The sequence below is a fragment of the Saccopteryx bilineata genome, chromosome 1 (genome assembly GCF_036850765.1).
Source record: "Saccopteryx bilineata isolate mSacBil1 chromosome 1, mSacBil1_pri_phased_curated, whole genome shotgun sequence".
NCBI lineage: Eukaryota > Metazoa > Chordata > Mammalia > Chiroptera > Emballonuridae > Saccopteryx > Saccopteryx bilineata.
In genome coordinates this window covers 353,302,639-353,321,302 of record NC_089490.1, presented here as the reverse complement: position 1 = coordinate 353,321,302, position 18,664 = coordinate 353,302,639, and the positions used below count along the sequence as shown (strand labels likewise).

At 37.7% G+C, this 18,664-nt stretch overlaps 1 pseudogene; it reads right to left on the bottom strand.

Moving 5' to 3' along the window:
- Window positions 1-457: 457 nt before the first annotated feature.
- On the bottom strand, window positions 458-763 carry LOC136320656 (peptidyl-prolyl cis-trans isomerase A pseudogene; annotated as a pseudogene).
- Between the last annotated feature and the right edge of the window lie 17,901 nt (window positions 764-18,664).

The following is an 18,664-nucleotide window of genomic DNA, read 5'->3' as shown; positions in this document are numbered from 1 at the left end:
AAGATAAATGAATGGGACTACATCAGACTAAGAAGTTTTTGCTCAGCAAAAGAAACTGACAACAAAATAGACAGCCAACTAAATGGGAAATGATATTTTGTAACAGATTCTTGAAGTTGTTTCACTTGTCATATTTTCTGTTATTGAAATTCATCAGTTACGGTTTTAAAGAGAGGTAGATAATGCTGTTACATCAACGATGTATGTGTTTTACATTCTCTTGAAGCTAGTAGCTGTGATATCTTTTTTGTGGTTGTTCTTTAGTTTTTATTTCATAATCATAAACTTAATTCTACAATCTGGCTAGACTTGGAAGGGGTAAAGAAAATATGGAACCCAATGAACTATGGTGAGAACACAGAGATTACAGAACATTTCAAGCAGATGGGGGTGAAGGGGGGCTCCCCTGAGCTACAGAAGAAAGGGTTTGGTGTATTAGATAAAACACAAGTTAAATTTATTGGAGTTGTCCACAGGCAGCAAAGGTGATCTTTTAGCTTGTCTTGCCATTCCTGGACCCAAAGCACTCCTTGGCTACCATCTTTCACCTGGCCAAAAAACCACATGTTTGCCATCCAATCATTCAGTCTTGGAGGTGCTGATGAAAAACTAGGAACCATTTGTGTTGGGTCCGTTATTTGCCAGGGACAAGATGCTGGAACCCATATGCGTCAGGTTGAAATTCTTATCAGCATATTTCTCTTTATATATGGACTTGCCACCTGTGCTTTTTATGACATGTGAAGTCATCACATTGGCACATAAATCCGGAATAATTCTGTGAAAGCAGCAACCTCTGTAATTATTCCCTTTTTCTCCAGTACTCAGAGCATGAGAGTTTTCAGCTATCTTTGGAAATTCACAATCAACTGGAAGGAAACCCACAGTCCAAGCGCTAGTAGTAAATGGCCATGTCAAAGGACATGGTGGAGCTGACCATGGCTGGGCATAGGCCACTCTGGGGGGGGCACCATCTGCAAAGCCTCTCAAATATTATTTTTTTCTCTTTTTTTTTAATTTCACTTTTTGTTTCAAAAGTATATTTAAGAATTAAATTTTCTTTTATCATTTTCTGTAAAAAATTGTTTTCCTAAAACACTGATGTAAAGCCAGAAGCCATGGCCACTATCACAGCAGCCTGGCCTGTGCAGGTTCACATTGGATTCAGACAGTCGGTAAAGAAACAATGGAGCCAAAAACTGGCGAGCCATCATCTTTAATCCTAGCTTGCACTTGGCGGGCAAGTAAAAACACACACTGGGCTCCAAAACCCACTCACATTCAGTGCTCACAAAGCTACTGACTTATCTGAGTTTCCTAGAATCAAAGGTTTCTAGCTCACCAGACTTTATTCACCTCTGTTCCCCATCTCCTTCCTTCTCCCTGCACAAACTCTGTACAAACTGGCTTTTCACTTAGCACTCCACCATCTTGGCTGCTTCTCCTGGCCTCCTCCACATGGCCTTACTCTGCTCTCCTCTCTGCTCTCTTCTTTAATGATAATCTCAGGAACCAAGAGAGCAAGCTCCTGTTCTGCCCCCATTTTAAAGTGTAGAAACCCAAACCTTTAATCCAATATACAAAATAGGGAAGTCTCTAATACAAAGTCACTTATTTGAGGCATAATAGGATTGTACCACCCCACATCAAAAAGGGTGGGAAAGGCTTAGTTCTAAAACCAAGCCCCAGGCTACAAGGATCTTGTCTGCCCACAGCCCACCCCCAACATACATTAATATCACCTGGGCGATGGGGTTTCATGTGGGCAGTGCCATCTTTAACAAAGTGAGCATAATATATTTTATCTGCCCAACAACTGATATTTTTATAAAATTTACTTCTAGCATTTGGAAATAAATAGATCTTAGTATTTTATTTATTTATTTATTATTTAAGTGAGAGGAGAAAGAGACAGACTTTTGCATGTGTCCGACTGAGATCCACCTATCTAGAGCCAATGCTTGGACAAATTGAGACACTGGCTATGAGAGGGGAAGAGAGAGAGAAGGGGGAGAGGGAGGGGAAGAGAAGCAGACAGTTGCTTCTCATGTGTGCCCTGTCCGAGGATTGAAGCCAGGACATCTGCATGTCAGGCCAGTGTTCTATCCACTAAGCCAATCAGCCAGGGCCTGTATTTATTTTTTTAATTTTTAGCATTTAAAATAATATGTATGTGAAAAAGTCACTAATTATAACAATTATTGATTTTTATACTGACAAAATTCTACAATAAATTTAATGTAATTACAGAATCATTAAATAGTAATCTTTATGTCTACAAAATTTATTCTATGGATTATTAATGGCAAATGAGTAGTTTTACACAATGATGCTTATCAAGATAAAAATACTTGCCGGTTGAGAACTCAGCAATTCCAAGTATAGAGACAATGACTACTGGAAGACCACATGGCGTGCTGTGCCCTGAGGGACCTAGGGGAGACTATCTCACAATCCACTATACAGGTTTCACTAAAATGGCCCAGACTCCCAGTCCATATGGATACTTATTGACACAAAAAAATAGAAGCAGGGACAAGAATGAGGAAGTCAGGAAGGGGAAGCTCTTTAGAGCAAATAAAAGAGCAAAGAGTAGCTCAAATGTCCCCACCTAATTAATTAATTAGAATTGCTAATTTTATCCTTGGTGTGTTGCCTTCAGCATAGTACTACATTCAATACTTTTGTCAGGAGAGTCACTGTGGCTTTTGCCTCAAGGCATTGAACTCTGTTTCTATTCTATGTTCCTATACAGGGCCTCTATAATTCCATTCTTAAACAAAAGGAAAATAATATAAATATAACAAAAAAATGCTAAATTTGGCTAGTCAAATAATATTCATAGAGATTTTTAATTTTAGTATATTCACTTATTTGTACATTGGCCAGAAAAGCTGCCCAGAATGCTCAAACCTCTTATATCCTTACTGCATTTTTGTCTGGTCATTATGTCAATGACTGAGAAAGGATTGATGAAAGCTGTAATTGTCTATATTTTAGGTTTATGCATTTCAAAGCTCTGTTTTAAAAAACATTCAAATTTAGAGTTAATGTGTTAATGTGATGAAGTGATCTTAGAATTAAAAAATTGCTTTCTTTAGTAATGTTGGGCAGATAAAATATATTATGCTCACTTTGTTAAAGATGGCGTTGCCCACATGGAAGCCTGTCATCCAGGTGATAGTAATGTGTGTTGGGGGTGGAGCTGTGGGCAGGCAGGATCCTTGTAGCCTGGGGCTTGGTTTTGGGACTAAGCCTTTCCCACCCTTTTTGATGTGGGGTGGTACAATCCCATCATGTCCCAGATAAGTGACTGTATTAGAGACTTTCTTATTTTGTATATTGGATTAAAGGTTTTGATTTCTACACTATAAAATGGGGGCAGAATGGGAGCTTGCTCTCTTGGTTAATGAGATTAGCATTAGAGAGCAGAGAGCAGAGAAAGGCCACATGGAGGAGGCCAGGAGAAGCAGCCAAGATGGTGGAGTGCTGAGTGAGAAGCCAGTTTGTGCAGAGTTTGTGCAAGGAGAAGGAAGGAGATGGGGAACAGAGGTGAATAAAGTCTGGTGAGCTAGAAACCTTTGATTCTAGGAAACTCGGATAAGTCAGTAGCTTTGTGAGCACTGAATGTGAGTGGGTTTTGGAGCCCAGTGTGTGTTTTTACTTGCCCACCGGGTGCAAGCTAGGATTAAAGATGATGGTCCATCAGTTTTTGGCTCCATTATTTTTTAACCAACTGTCCAAATCCAATGTGAACCTGCATGGGCCAGGCTGCTGTGATGGTGGCCTTGGCCACTGGCTTTACAGTCATGCTTTTTAATCCAGAGTGACAATCTCTTAATATGACTATTTAGTTTATTCTTATTAAATATTTAGTGCAAATATTAGTGATATTTTGTTCCCAGCTTTAATCTATAAATATTTTATCAAGACAGGCATCATAATATAATATTTTTACATATATTATTTGTAATCCATAGAGAAATTTTATAAACATGAAGATTATTATATAGTGATTATTAATTACATTAAAATAATTGCTTATTGTGAAATTTGCCAGTATAAAAATTAACCTTTATTAAACTAAACTAAACATGGATTTTAAGATGGCAGTGAAGTACACAAACATACAAACTGCCACCTCCCAGGATCAAACTGGATTACAAATTAATTAAAGAATCATTGTGAAGAAACAACTTTGGACTAGAAGAACAAGACTTGAAAACCAAGGAGCACAGAAGAAACCACACCGAGACTGGTAGGACATATGGGGACTTGGTGGGGGCTCCCCCCCCTCCCAGGAGCAAGGGGTGGCTGAGATTCCAGAAGGACTCTCACTGTGGGGAGAGAGACCCTGAAAGGTGGGGGTCTTCAGCCCCAGGACTGGAGCCACAGTCTAGAGACCCAGAAACTAGAAGAGACAACCTGACAGCATTGAGTGAGGAAAAGAGCAGGATTTCTGTCTATGGGAAACAGATTGCAAAGAAGAAGATGTATCCATAAAGGGCCAGCACAGAAAATCTCACTTATAGCCACTAACCTGGAGCTCTGGGGGTGAGGAGAACTGAGAAGACTGGTGTTGAGTGAGGAGAGTGGGGGGGGGGGGATCCAGGCACAGGAACACAAATGGTGATGGAGAGAAGAATACCTGTGCTGAGTCATTCTCCAATACTGAGGTGGCCATATGCAGGGGGAGGGGCACTCCCTCTGTCCAACATGAGCCTAGCATAAGGCCAAACTAACCCACCTCCAGAAATCTTTCCAGCTTTCATCAGCACTAAAGGCCATTAAGAAAGGAGGAAGTAAAGGGAAGGAGCACTGACTCAGGTTTCCAGGGAGACCTGAGCTACACCTCCTCTTCAGATATGGAGAACATGTCCTGCCCCAGGACAGTAGCTGGGCAGACCACACCTCGGGTTCTCAGATGTCACACCCACTGCATTTCTGTGGACTTATGATACAGAAAAAAAAGTTCTAGATAAAGTTTCAACTGGGGCCAAAGAGCAATATATGCCCACTACCCCCATCCTAATTACAGAAGTTCCCTGCTAGACTCACTAAAAAAACAGTAGGGAAATTAAGACTTTTATGTGGCTCACCTTGTTAGGGAAAATTTAAATCTGAGCAACCAGCAGAGACTGAGGGATTAAGCCCTAGAGGAGGGGCTGCATACACTGTACAAACTTCAGCTGCTCTAACCCAACAAGCTTGCAATCAGCACACAGAAAAAATGAGAAGACAGAGAAAGACAATCCAAATGAATCAATAAGAGAAATTGCCAGAAAAAGAACTAAATGAGATTTACCAAATTACCCGATGCAGAGTTTAAAATAATGATTTTAAAATAATGATTGTTAGGATCTTAGAGCTACAATGGACGGACATAATGAGCACATAAATAAAGATATAGCACGCATCAAAAAGGACATTGAAATAATAAAAAAGAATCAATAAAAAATGAAAATTGCAATATCAGAAATGAACTACACTAGAAGGAATCAATAGCAGGCTAGATAAAGCAAAGGATCGAATCAGCAAATTAGAGGACAAGATAAATAAAAACAGAGCAACAAAAAGAAAAGAGGCTCAAAAAGTCTGAGAAAACTATAAAAAAACTGAAATATGAAGAGAAATAATATTCACATCATAGGGGTTCTTGAAGAAGAAGAGAAAGAACAAGGAAAACAGAACCTGTTTGAAGAAATCAGTTGAAAACTTTCCTAAAGTGATGAAGGAAAAAGTCACACAGTTTAAGAAGCACAGAGTCCTGGTAAAGAGGAACCCAATGAGGCCTACATCAAGACACATCATAGTTAAAAAACCAAAGTTGAGATAAAGAAAAAATACTAAAAGTAGCAAGGGAAAAGAAGTCAATTACCTATAGAAGAGCCCCCATAAGGATGACATCTGACTTTTCAACAGAAACACTCGAGGCCAGAAGGGAATGGCAAGAAATATTCAAAGTAATGCAAAACGAAAGCCTATGACCAAGAATTCTTACTCCAGAAAGATTATAGTTTAAAATTGAAGGAGAAATAAAAAGCTTCCTAGACCAAAAAAACAAAAAAAAACACAAAAAAACAAACCAAAAAAAAAACCCAAAAAGGAAAAAAAAATCAAGAAATTCATCACAACTAAACCAATATTGTAAGAAATATTAAGGAGCTGATGTAAAAAGAGCAGAGAAAAAATAAATAGAGAAAAAGAGGATTGTAGATTTAAAAAATAAAATGGCAATAAACAATTACATATCAATTATAACCTTAAATGTAAATGGATTAAATGCTCCAATCAAAAGACATAGGGTAGCTGAATGGATAATAAAACAAGATCCACCTCAGAACAAAAGATACACATAGACTGAGAGTAAAGGGATGGAAAAAATATTTTACACAAATGGAAAGGGAAAAAAAGCTGGGGTAGCAATACTAATATCAGACAAAATAAACTTTAAAACAAAGGCCATGGTAAGAGATAAAGAAGGTCACTTCATAATTATAAAAGGAGCATTACAACAAAAGATAGAACTATTATAAGTATATATGCACCTAATATAGGAGCACCTAAATATCTAAAACAGATTTTGATGGACAAAAAGGATGAGATCAACAGCAATACTATAATAGTAGAAGATTTTAATACCCCACTAACATCAATGGATAGAACCTCCAGACAGAAAATTAACAAAGAAGCAGTGGTTTTAAAGGGCACAATACATAAACTAGATTTAATAGATATCTTCAGAACCTTTCACCCCAAAGCAGCAGAATATACATTCTTTTCAAGTTCTCACAGTACATTCTCTAGGATAGACCACATGTTAAGACACAAAATAAGTCTCAATAAATTTAAGAAGATTAAAATCATATCAAGCATCTTCTCTGATCACAACAGCATGAAACTAGAAATCAACTATAATAGAAAAATTAAAAAATATTGAAACACTTGGAGATTAAAGAGCATGCTATTAAATAATGAATGGGTTAACAATGAGATCAAGGATAAAATAAAAAACTTCCCTGAAACAAATGAAAAAGAACATACAACAACTCAAAATTTATGGGATATAGCAAAAGCAGTCCTGAGAGGGAAGGAAGTTCATAGCATTAGAGGCATACCTTAAGAAGCAAGAAAAAGTTCAAATGAACAACTTAACCCTGAACCTAAAAGAAATAGAAACAGAACAGCAAGTAAAACACAGAGGAAGAAGGAAGGAAATAATAAAGATCAGAGTGGAAATAAATGACATAGATGCAAACAAACAACAAAACAAAAAACAAACCAATACTGAAGATCAATGAAACCAAAAGGTGTTTCTTTGAAAAGGTAAATAAAATTGATGAACCTTTCACCAGACTTACCATGAAAAAAAGAGAAGGCTCAAATAAAAAAAAAGAAATGAGAGTGGAGAAGTAACAACTGACACAGCAGAAATTCAAAGAATTGTAAGAAAATATTATGAAGAACTGTATGCCAAACAAATGGACAACCTAGATGAAATGGATGAATTCCTTGAAACATATAATCATTCAAAAATTAATCTAGAAGAATCAGAAAACCTAAACAGACTGATTACAATAAATGAGATTGAAACTGTTATCAGAAAACTCCCAACAAACAAAAGGCTTGGGCCGATGGCTTCACAGGCTAATTTTACCAAATATTCAAAGAAGAACTAACTCCTATCCTTCTCAAGCTATTTCAAAAAATTCAAGAGGAGGGAAAACTCCCAAACTCCTTTTATGAGGCAAACATAATCCTCACTCCAAAACCAGGCAAAGATACTATGAAGAAAAAACTATAGGCCAATATCCCTGATAAACTTAGATGCTAAAATTCTCAACAAAATATTGGCAAATTGGATCCAGCAATACATGAAAAAAAATCACACATCATGATCAAGTGGGATTTATTCTGAAGGCAAGGCTGGGTCAATATTCGCAAATCAACCAATGTGATTTATCACATAAACCAAAGGAAGGACAAAACCCACACAATAATATCAATAGATGCAGAGAAATCATTTGATAAAATTAAGCACCCATTTATGATCAAAACTCTCAGCGAAGTGAGAATACAGGGAACATACCTCAGCATGATAAAGGCCATCTATGACAAACCCACAACCAACATCATACTCAATGGGCAAAAATTAAAAGCAATTCCCTTAAAATCAGGATCAAGGCAGGGGTGCCCCCTTTCACCACTCTTATTCAACATAGTTCTGGAAGTCCTCGTTATAGCATTCACACATGAAGAAATAAAAGGCATTCAAATTGGAAAAGAAGAAATAAAACTATCATTATTTGCTGATGACATGATACTGTACATAGAAAACCCTAAAGTCTCAGTCAAAAAACTACTGAACTTGATAAATAAATTCAGCAAGGTGGCAGGATATAAAATCAATATTCAGAAATTAGTGGCATTTATATACACCAACAATGAACTATCTGAAAGAGAAATTAAAGAAACAATCCCCTTCACTATTGCAACAAAAATATAAAGAACCGAGGAGTAAATTTAACCAAAGAGGTTAAAGACTTGTACTTGAAAAATTATAAAACATTGATAAAAGAAATCAAGGAACATACAAACAAGTTGAAGCAAATACCGGGTGCATGGATAGGAAGAATAAACATAATTAAAATGTCCACACTACCCAAAGCAATCTATAAATTCAATCCAATTCTTATTAAAATACCAATGTCATACTTTAAAGATATAGAAAAAATATTCCAAAAATTTATACGAAACGAAAAAAGAACACAAATAGCCTCAGAAATCTTGAAAAATAAAAATAAAGCAGTGGGTATCATACTTCTTGATATCAAGTTATACTACAAAGCCATTGTACTCAAAACAGCTTGGTACTGGCATAAGAACAGGCATACAGATCAATGGAACAAAATAGAGAACCCAGAAATTAGCCTACACCTATATGGGCAATTAATATTTGACAAAGGAGGTAAGAGCATACAATGGAGTAAAGACGGTTTCTTTAACAAATGGTGCTGGAAAAACTGAACAAGTACATGCAAAAAAAAAAAAAAAAAAAAAAAAAAAAAAAAGGAACTAGACCACTAACTTACACCATTCACAAAAATAAACTCAAAATGGATAAAAAACTTAAATAAGTCATGAAACCATGATCATCTTGGAAGAAAACATAGGCAGTAAGCTCTCTGACATCTCTTGCAGCAATATATTTGCTGATTTACCTCCATGTGCAAGTGAAATAAAGTAGAGGATGAACATATGGGACTATATCAAACTAAAAAGCTTTTTCACAGCAAAAGACACCATGAACAAAAGAAAAAGACAACCCATACAATGGGAGAACATATTCGCCAATATGTCCGAGAAGGGATTATAAACCAAAATCTTTAAAGAACTTGTAAAACTGAACACCAGGAAAGTAAACAATCCAATAAAAAATTGGGCAAAAGAACTGAATAGACACTTCTCCTAAGAGGACATACAGATGGCCAATAGACATATGAAAAAATGTTCAACATCACTAATCATTAGAGGAATGCAAATTAAAACCACAATGAAATTCCACCTCACACCTGTCAGAATGGCACTCATTAACAAAACAACACATAATAAGTGCTGGCAAGGGTGTGGAGCAAAGGGAACCCTCCTGCACTGCTGATGGGAATGCAGACTGGTGCAGCCATTATAGAAAACAGTATGGAGATTCCTCAAAAAATTAAAAATGGAACTGCCCTTTGATGCAGCTATCCCACTTTTAGAAATATATCCTAAGAATAACAAATCACTGATTCAAAAGAAGAAATGCACCCCCATGTTTATTGCAGCATTGTTTACAATAGCTAAGATCCAGAAATAACCCAAGTTTCCATCAGGAGAGAAGTGGATTAAGAAGCAGTGGTACATATACACAATGAAATACTACGTGGCTGTGAAAAAGAAGGAATTTTTACCCTTTGCAACAGCATGGATGGATCTGGAGTCTATTATGCTAAGCGAAATAAGTCAGGCAGAGAAAGAAAATTATCATATAATCTCACTCATATGAGAAATCTAATGAACAATGTGAACTGAGGAATGGAAGAGAGGCAGAGAATGGATCAAAGAGTCCAGAGGGAAAGCAGGCAGATGGAAAGTGGATGAGAGGGGAGAATCAAAGAAAGGAAAGAGATTAGTGAAAGTATATACACATAACACAGAGAGATAGAGGACAGGATAGTAAATCATGGAGGGAAGGGGGGATGGCGGTGGGGGGGAAGAGGCCAAGGGGGTATCAAGGAGAACATGGGGGGAGGGAGGGAGATAGATTTGCTGGTACACTTGTAACTATGTCAACACCACAAATTAAAATCAATAAAAAATAAATAAAGACAAAAGATACAAAAAAAATTAAACTAAACTTACAGTTGATTTTGATATGACTGAATTTGTTTCTGCCATTATTTCCTGCCTTCTTTTAGTGAGAGAGAGAGAGTCAGACAGACAGAGAGGGGCAGATAAACAGGAAGAGAAAGAGATGAGAAACATCAACTCATAATTGCAACACTTTAATTGTTCATTGCCTTCTCATCCGTGCCTTAACCAGGGGCCCCAGGTGATCCAGTGACCCCTTGCTCAAGCCAGCGACCTTGGACTCAAGCCAGTGACCTTGGGCTTCAAGCCAGTGACTTTTGGGCTTAAGCTAGCTAGCTACCAGGGAGTCATGTCTATGATCTCACACTCAAGCTAGTGACCCTGCATTCAAGGAGGTGAGCTCAAGCTGGATGAACCTGTGCTCAAGCTGGCAACCTTGGGTTTTGAACCTGGGTCCTCAGCATCCCAGGTTGACGCTCTAACTACTGTGCCATCATCACCTGGAATAGATTATTTTTTATTCTCTCTTTGTATTTTAACTTTGCCTATGAATTATTTGTTTATTTGTTTATGTGTTTTCTCTAGGGGTTACCATATGTATTTTTTTTTTCATTTTTCTGAAGCTGGAAACAGGGAGAGACAGTCAGACAGACTCCCGCATGCGCCCGACCGGGATCCACCCGGCTCGCCCACCAGGGGCGGTGCTCTGCCCCCCAGGGGGCGATGCTCTGCCCATCCTGGGCGTCGCCATATTGCGACCAGAGCCACTCTAGCGCCTGAGGCAGAGGCCACAGAGCCATGCCCAGCGCCCGGGCCATCTTTGCTCCAATGGAGCCTTGGCTGCGGGAGGGGAAGAGAGAGACAGAGAGGAAAGCGCGGCGGAGGGGTGGAGAAGCAAATGGGCGCTTCTCCTATGTGCCCTGGCCGGGAATCGAACCCGGGTCCTCTGCACGCTAGGCCGATGCTCTACCGCTGAGCCAACCGGCCAGGGCATCATATGTATTTTTAACATGTAGCAATTTACCCTGAAGTAATAAACTCTTCATGTATAATGCAACATTTATATTAAAGTTTCATTTACCTCTTCTCTGTTATGCTATTATTGTCATACATTTTATTTATAAATATCCTATATATTTCACAATATTTTGTTATTATTTTTGCTATAAAAGTTGATGTCTGATTTTACTGATTCTGTCCATAGGCACAACTAAAAACTCTATATATGGACTCTGAAAGGTGGAGGAAAGAAGTCTGATTAGCTAGTACAGTCCTTGTGGCCCAAGGAATTAAATGGTAGTGAGTTCCCTGGGTCGCTTTTGGCTTTTTATATCCCAGTCTTGATACTGGAGAAGTCAGAAATTTGGACTTGCAAACTACAGATACAAACCAAAAAGCTCCAAGTAAATTGTGCTCTCTCTTGCCAAATGACCAAGAAAGGGGCAACCTTGGAAGACAGAATGTTTTAGGCAATAGCTGCTCTACTTCAGCCAAACAAAATTAAAACAAAACAAAACTGTGGTCCTATGTGTACCCACACTAGCAAAATCTGAATAAGGAGTCTAGATTCCCACTCTCACCAGGCTGGGTAAGGAGCTAGGAATTTCATCCCCACTGAGCGGTGGTGAGCTCCATGTCCCACTGCCACCAGGTGTCAGTAAAGAGTTTTGATTTCTACCAACCTCTCACAGTAATAAGATGCCCTTCTCCCTCCATGCTAAGGTTTTGTCAGAGGATACCTAGTGGACAGTCAGACTTTTTTCTCTCTCTCCTTCTTTTCCAAGTAAGAGGAAGGGAGGGGGAGAGAGAGAGAGACAGACAGACAGACTTCTACATGTCCCCTGAAGGGGACCCACCTGGAAACCCCATCTGGGACTGATGCTCTGCCCATCTGGAGCCATGCTTGCAATCAAGCTATTTTTAGCACCTTAGGCAGATGCTCCGCAGAGCCATCCTCAGAGCCCTGGCTGATGTGCTCGAATCAATAGAGTCATGGTTGCAGGAGGGGAAGAGAAAGAAAGAGAAGGAGGAGGGGGGGAGGGAGGAGAAGCAGATGGTTACTTCTCCTGTGTGCCTTGACAGGGAATTAAACCAGGGATATCCACACACCGGGCAATGCTCTTCCACTGAGCCAACTGACCAGGGCAAGAGTCAGGACTTTCACTACCATCCAGCAGTAAGAGGCCACCCATTGTGCTCAGTAAAGGCCACACAGTGAACTGAAACTCTTACTCTTCCCAGGTATCTATTAGCAGAACAACAGAGAGCTGGAACTGATCCCTGACCAGCTGTACTGAGAAGCTCCACCTTTGGATGCCAGTGGAGGGTGAATAATAAACCTAGAATCTATCTGCATCTGGCAGAGAAAATCAGCTAAAGCAGAAGGTTTAGAGAAGGTCCAATTGTCATAAGAGAATAACCAATACATTCTGGTTTCAATAGAATTACTCATAAAACCAAGAACCAAAAGAACTCAAGCAGAATGATAAGAAACAACTAAGAGATGCCAATACTGAAATTATAGAATGTCAGTAGAATATCATAATTTTGAGTAGATATTTTAAAGTAGACATCAGACAGAGGAATTATAAACTTCAATGAAAAAATAGAAAGTCCCAGCACAAAATACAGAACATATAAAAAGATGCAAATGAAAATTTTAGGACTTAAAAACAAAATAGGGAAATAAAAATGTGTAATGGATGGGTTCAACATCAGAATGGAAGAAACAGAGGAAAAAATAGTGGGTATGGGTGACACTGTCACAAAAGATATTAACATTCAAGTTATCAGCATCCAGTAAGGACAGGAACAAGATAGTGGGGCTGAAAAAGTACTCAAAAAAGTAATGGCTGAAAATCCCTAAATTTGGTGAGCAGTTCTACAGATTCAAGAAGCTGAGAGAATTCTAAACAAGATACACTCAATGAAATTCACAAGACATTTCAGAAACAAATTTCTGAAAATTGGAGGTAAATTTTAAACTTTGGAAAAGACACATTAGTTTTCAAGCACTGAAGAAAAACAGTCAACTCTGAATTGAATATCCAGTGAAAACATATTTCAGGAATGAGGAATAAATTTAGCTATTCTCAGATGAAGGGAAATAAAGGTAATATGTTACCAGAAGACATATTCTTAAAGAATGGCTATAGGATGTATTCTAAACTGAAAGGAAAGGATGAAAGAAATTTGTAACAATAAGAAGGAAGGAAGGAAGAGCCCTGTAAGCAAACACATGGGTAAATATAGAAGACTTTTCTTCTCCTCAGTTCTTCTTTTTTTAAGTGAGATATATTTCACACATAACATTCTGTAAGTTTAAGGTGTACGACATGTGGATTTAATACGTTTATATATTTCAATGTGATTACCACCATAGTGTTAGCTAACACCTCTATCATGTAAGCTACAGTAATCAAGACTGTACTATTTATGGAGGAAAAGACACATAGATCAATGAAACACAATAGAAAATCTAAAAATAGACCCATAGATATATGTTTACAGATTTTTGAAAAATAAGCAGAAGTAGTTCAATGGAGGAAAGAAAGCATTTTCAATAAATGGTACTGGAACATTGTAGCATCCATAGATAAAAAAATAAACCTTGACCCAAGTCTCACACCTTATAAAAAAATTAACTCAAGATGGATCATGGCCTTACAAATAAAATGCAAAACTATAAACCATAAAATCTTAAAAGAAAATATAGACTGTAAAATGCCTGACATCTCTATAGCAATATGTTTGCCAATATATCTCCTTGGATAAGAAAAACAAAGAAAAAATTATAAAAATAAACAAAGAGACTACATCTAACTAAAAAGCTTTATTTTAGCACAGCAAAAGAAGCTATCAACAAAATAAAAAGGAAACCCAGTGAATGGGAAAACATATTTGCCAATGATGTATCTGATAAAGGGTTAATTCCTAAAATATATCAAGAACTTACCCCACTCAACACCAGGAAGACAAATAACCCAATTAAAAAATAGGCAAAGGATCTGAATAGACACTTCTCCAAAGAAGACATACAGAAGGCTAATAGACATGAAAAAGTTCTCAATGTCACTAATCACCAGAGAGATGCAAATCAAAACCAAAATTAGATTATCACTTCACACTTGCCAGAATGGCTATCATCAATAAACCAACAAACAAGTGTTGGTGTGGGTGTGGAGAAAAGGAAACCCTCATTAACTGCTGGTGGAAATGCAGACTCCTGCAGCCACCGTGAAAAACAGTGTAGAATTTCCTCAAAAAATTTAAAATGAAACTGCCACTTGATTCAGTGATCCCACTTCTGAAAATATATCCTAAGTAACCTGAAACACTGATTAGAAAAAATATATGTATCCCTATATTCATTGCAATGTTATTTTTAATAGCCAAGATCTGGAAACAGCCCAAGTGCTCATAAATAAATGAGTGGATTAAAAAACTGTGGTACATTTACATAATGAAATACTACTTGGCCATTAAAAAGAGGAAATCTTACCTTTTGTGACAGCATGGGTGAATCTGAGGATTATTATGCTATGTGAAATAAGCCAGTCAGAGAAAGACAAGTACCATATGATCTCACTTATATGTGGAATCTAATGAACAAAATAAACTGATGAACAAAATAGAAACAGAGTCATGGATACATGGCACAGATTGACAGCTGTCAGAGGGGAGAGGGGTCGGGGGATTGGGTGAAAGAAGTGAAGGGATTAACCAAAAAACATATACATAACACATAGGCACAGACAACAGTGTGGTGATAGTTAGAGGGACATGGGGTTGGGGTTACGTGAAGGTGGGTAATGAGGGGGAAAAGGGGGTGGAAAGAAACCTTGCTTGGGGTGAAGGGTGCATGATGCAGTGTGAAGATGATGTTTCATTGAGTTGTACAATTGAAACCTGTATGGTTTTGTAAACCAATGTCACCCCAATAAATTCTATTAAAAAGTAAGTTGGTTGATTCTAAAAAAAAAAAAAAAATTAAAAAATGCAAAACTATAAAATCTTGATAGAAAAACGTAAGAGAAAAAATTTTGGAACTATGCTTAAACAAAATAGTTCTTAGAATTCACAGCCAAAAAAATTCATAAAAGGTAAAATTGATAAATGAAAAACTTGTTGTGTGAAAGACTGTTAAGAGGATCAAAAATGAATCTACAGGCTGAGGTAATGTATGTATGTGCAAGCGATTATAGATAGACTAGGCTCGAGATTACATATAAAAAACACTCAAAACACCAGTTAAATTTTAGCAACCAGGCCCTGGCCTGTTAGCTCAGTGGTAGAGCGTCGGCCTGGCGTGCGGGAGTCCCGGTTCGATTCCCAGCCAGGGCACACAGGAGAAGCGCCCATTTGCTTCTCCACCCCTCCCCCTCTCCTTCCTCTCTGTCTCTCTCTTCCCCTCCGGCAGCCAAGGCTCCGTTGGAGCAAAGATGGCCCGGGCCCTGGTGATGGCTCTGTGGCCTCTGCCTCAGGCGCTAGAATGGCTCTGATTGTGGCAGAGCGACACCCCAGATGGGCAGAGCATCGCCCCCTTGCTGGGCATGCCGGGTGGATCCCGGTCGGGCACATGCGGGAGTCTGTCTGACTGCCTCCCCGTTTCCAACCTCAGAAAAATACAAAAAAAAAAAATTTAACAACGACAACTCAAGTACAAAATGGGCAAAAACACAGATATTTCAAGACCCTGGCCAAATAGTTTAGTTGGTTAAAGCATCATCCTAATGTGCTAAGGTTGCAGGTTGGACCCCCGGTCAGAGCATATAACAATCAACCAATGACAGCATGAATGAGTGGAACAACAAATCAATGTTTCTCTCTTTGTCCCTCTGTTTCTCTCCCTTTCTCTCTCTCTCAAAATCAATACATTTAAAAAATAATATTTAGGAGGCAAATAAATACATGAAAAGATGTTTAATTTTATGGTCATTAGGTAAATTCAAATCAAGCCACAATAAGATCCCACTATCAAAAACACTAAAATAAAAAATAGTGACAACACCAAATGTTGACAAGGATGGGGAGAAACTATATTCCATATATTTGTGTTAGTAATGTAAAATGGTGTATACAATCTGGAAGACAGTTTGGCAGTTTATTTTTAAAAATTGAGCCCGCAATTAACATATGACTCAGTAATTACACTTCTGTGCATTTATCCCAGAGAAATGAAAACTTATGTTCACATGAAACCTGTACAAAAATGTGTATAACAGCTTCATTTCTAATATCCTAACCTGGAAATAACTCAGCTTTAACTGGTGTGTATTTAAACAACTGAGGTACATCTGTGGCATGTAATACTATTTATTAATAAAAATATGAACTATTGATACACATAGAAATCTGAATAAGTCTCCAAGAAATTATGTTAAGTGAAAAAAGCCAATTGCAAATGATTCCATTTATATAGTATTTCTGAAATGGCGAATTATAGAAACAGAGAATGTGATCACCAAGGCCTAAGGAAAGGATAGGGGCAGGAAAGAAATGGATATGTCCATAAAAGGACAAAATGAGTACCCTTGTGATGAAGATATTCTGTATCCTGCCTATATCCAAGTTGTTACCTGTTTGTAATAATGTACTATAGTTTTGTAACAAGTTACCAATATGGGAAACCACAAGGAGTACATGGAATCTTTTTGTAGTATTCCTTACAATTATCTAATAGCTCTAGATTAGTACTCTTTTCATGAGCATAATTATATATGCAAATAATAGTTTTGCACCTGTTTTTTTCAATATTTATTATTCATTTTTCTCATGTACTATATTCACAAAACTGCCTAAAAAACCATGAAACAACGTGGATAAAGAATAAAAGAATATTTTCCCATCTTTTATCTTAATAAGAACATGTCTAGAATGTTCTCATTTTTTATATACATTTGGTTTTAAACAGATATTGATTCCACAAGTCTTTATCTGCAATTCCAAAATCAAAGCAAGTTTGTGAATTAAGTATTTTTTCCTAAGTTTGAGGCCTAAAGTCACTGGATGATAAATCTGTTATAAAATGGTGTGACAAAGAAAACCAGATAGAAGGTGACGGAAGACAATTTGACTTTGGGTGAGGGGTATGCAACATAATCAAATGTCAAAATAATCTGGAGATGTTTTCTCTGAACATATGTACCCTAATTTATCAATGTCACTGCATTAAAATTAATAAAAATAAGATAAAAAAATAAAAGCTTGTGCCAAGGTTTTCATACTCCAAAAAAAAAATGGTGTGAGATTATTAATTGATTTTATTTATTCCTCATTGTAAAAATACCCATAGGTAGAGGCATGCACATGTTAGCATATAGAATGCTGTTTCTGAACTCCCTGGAGGTGTTAGGAAACACAGGGTGCAGTCAACATATCACCTTTCTTTTTTTTTTTTTTTTAATTTTTTATTTTATTTATTCATTTTAGAGAGGAGACAGAGAGGGACAGAGAGAGACAGAGAGAGAGGAGCTGGAAGCATCAACTCCCATATGTGCCTTGACCAGGCAAGCCCAGGGTTTCAAACCAGCGACCTCAGCATTTCCAGGTCGATGCTTTATCCACTGTGCTACCACAGGTCAGGCCCATATCACCTTTCTAAAATCTGAAAATTCCAAGTGTCTCATTTGTATTGGATAAAGAAATTTGGACCTGTGTATTTTTATTTTAAGGATGTGTCCTTTCTATCCTCAAAATATAAATTACTATATACACTGCTCACAAAGATTAGAGGATATTTCAAAATGAATATGAAGTGATTAAAAAAAGAAACATTTGATTTTTTTATTAAACAAAAACATCAGAAAAGCAAACAAGTCAAAGAAAGTTGTTCAATTATGCAAATGAGATGCAAAACCAACTTTTGTTTCATGGGTAAAAATGCACTATACAAAAGGCTAAAAGTACTGGAGTATCTGCACATTCTCTGATCTTGAAAGTGCAGCATTGTTCACAGTGGCCAAGACATGGAAACAACTGAAAGGCCCTTCAATAGAAGACTGGATAAAGAAGATGTGGCACATATACACTATGGAATACTACTCAGCCATAAGAAATGATGACATTGGATCATTTACAACAAAATGGTGGGATCTTGATAACATTATATGGAGTGAAATTAGTAAATCAGAAAAAACGAAGAACTACATGATTCCATACATTGGTGGGACATAAAAACGAGACTAAGGCCCTGGCCGGTTGGCTCAGCGGTAGAGCGTCGGCTTGGCGTGCAGGAGTCCCGGGTTCGATTCCTGGCCAGGGAACACAGGAGAGGCGCCCATCTGCTTCTCCACCCCTCCCCCTCTCCTTCCTC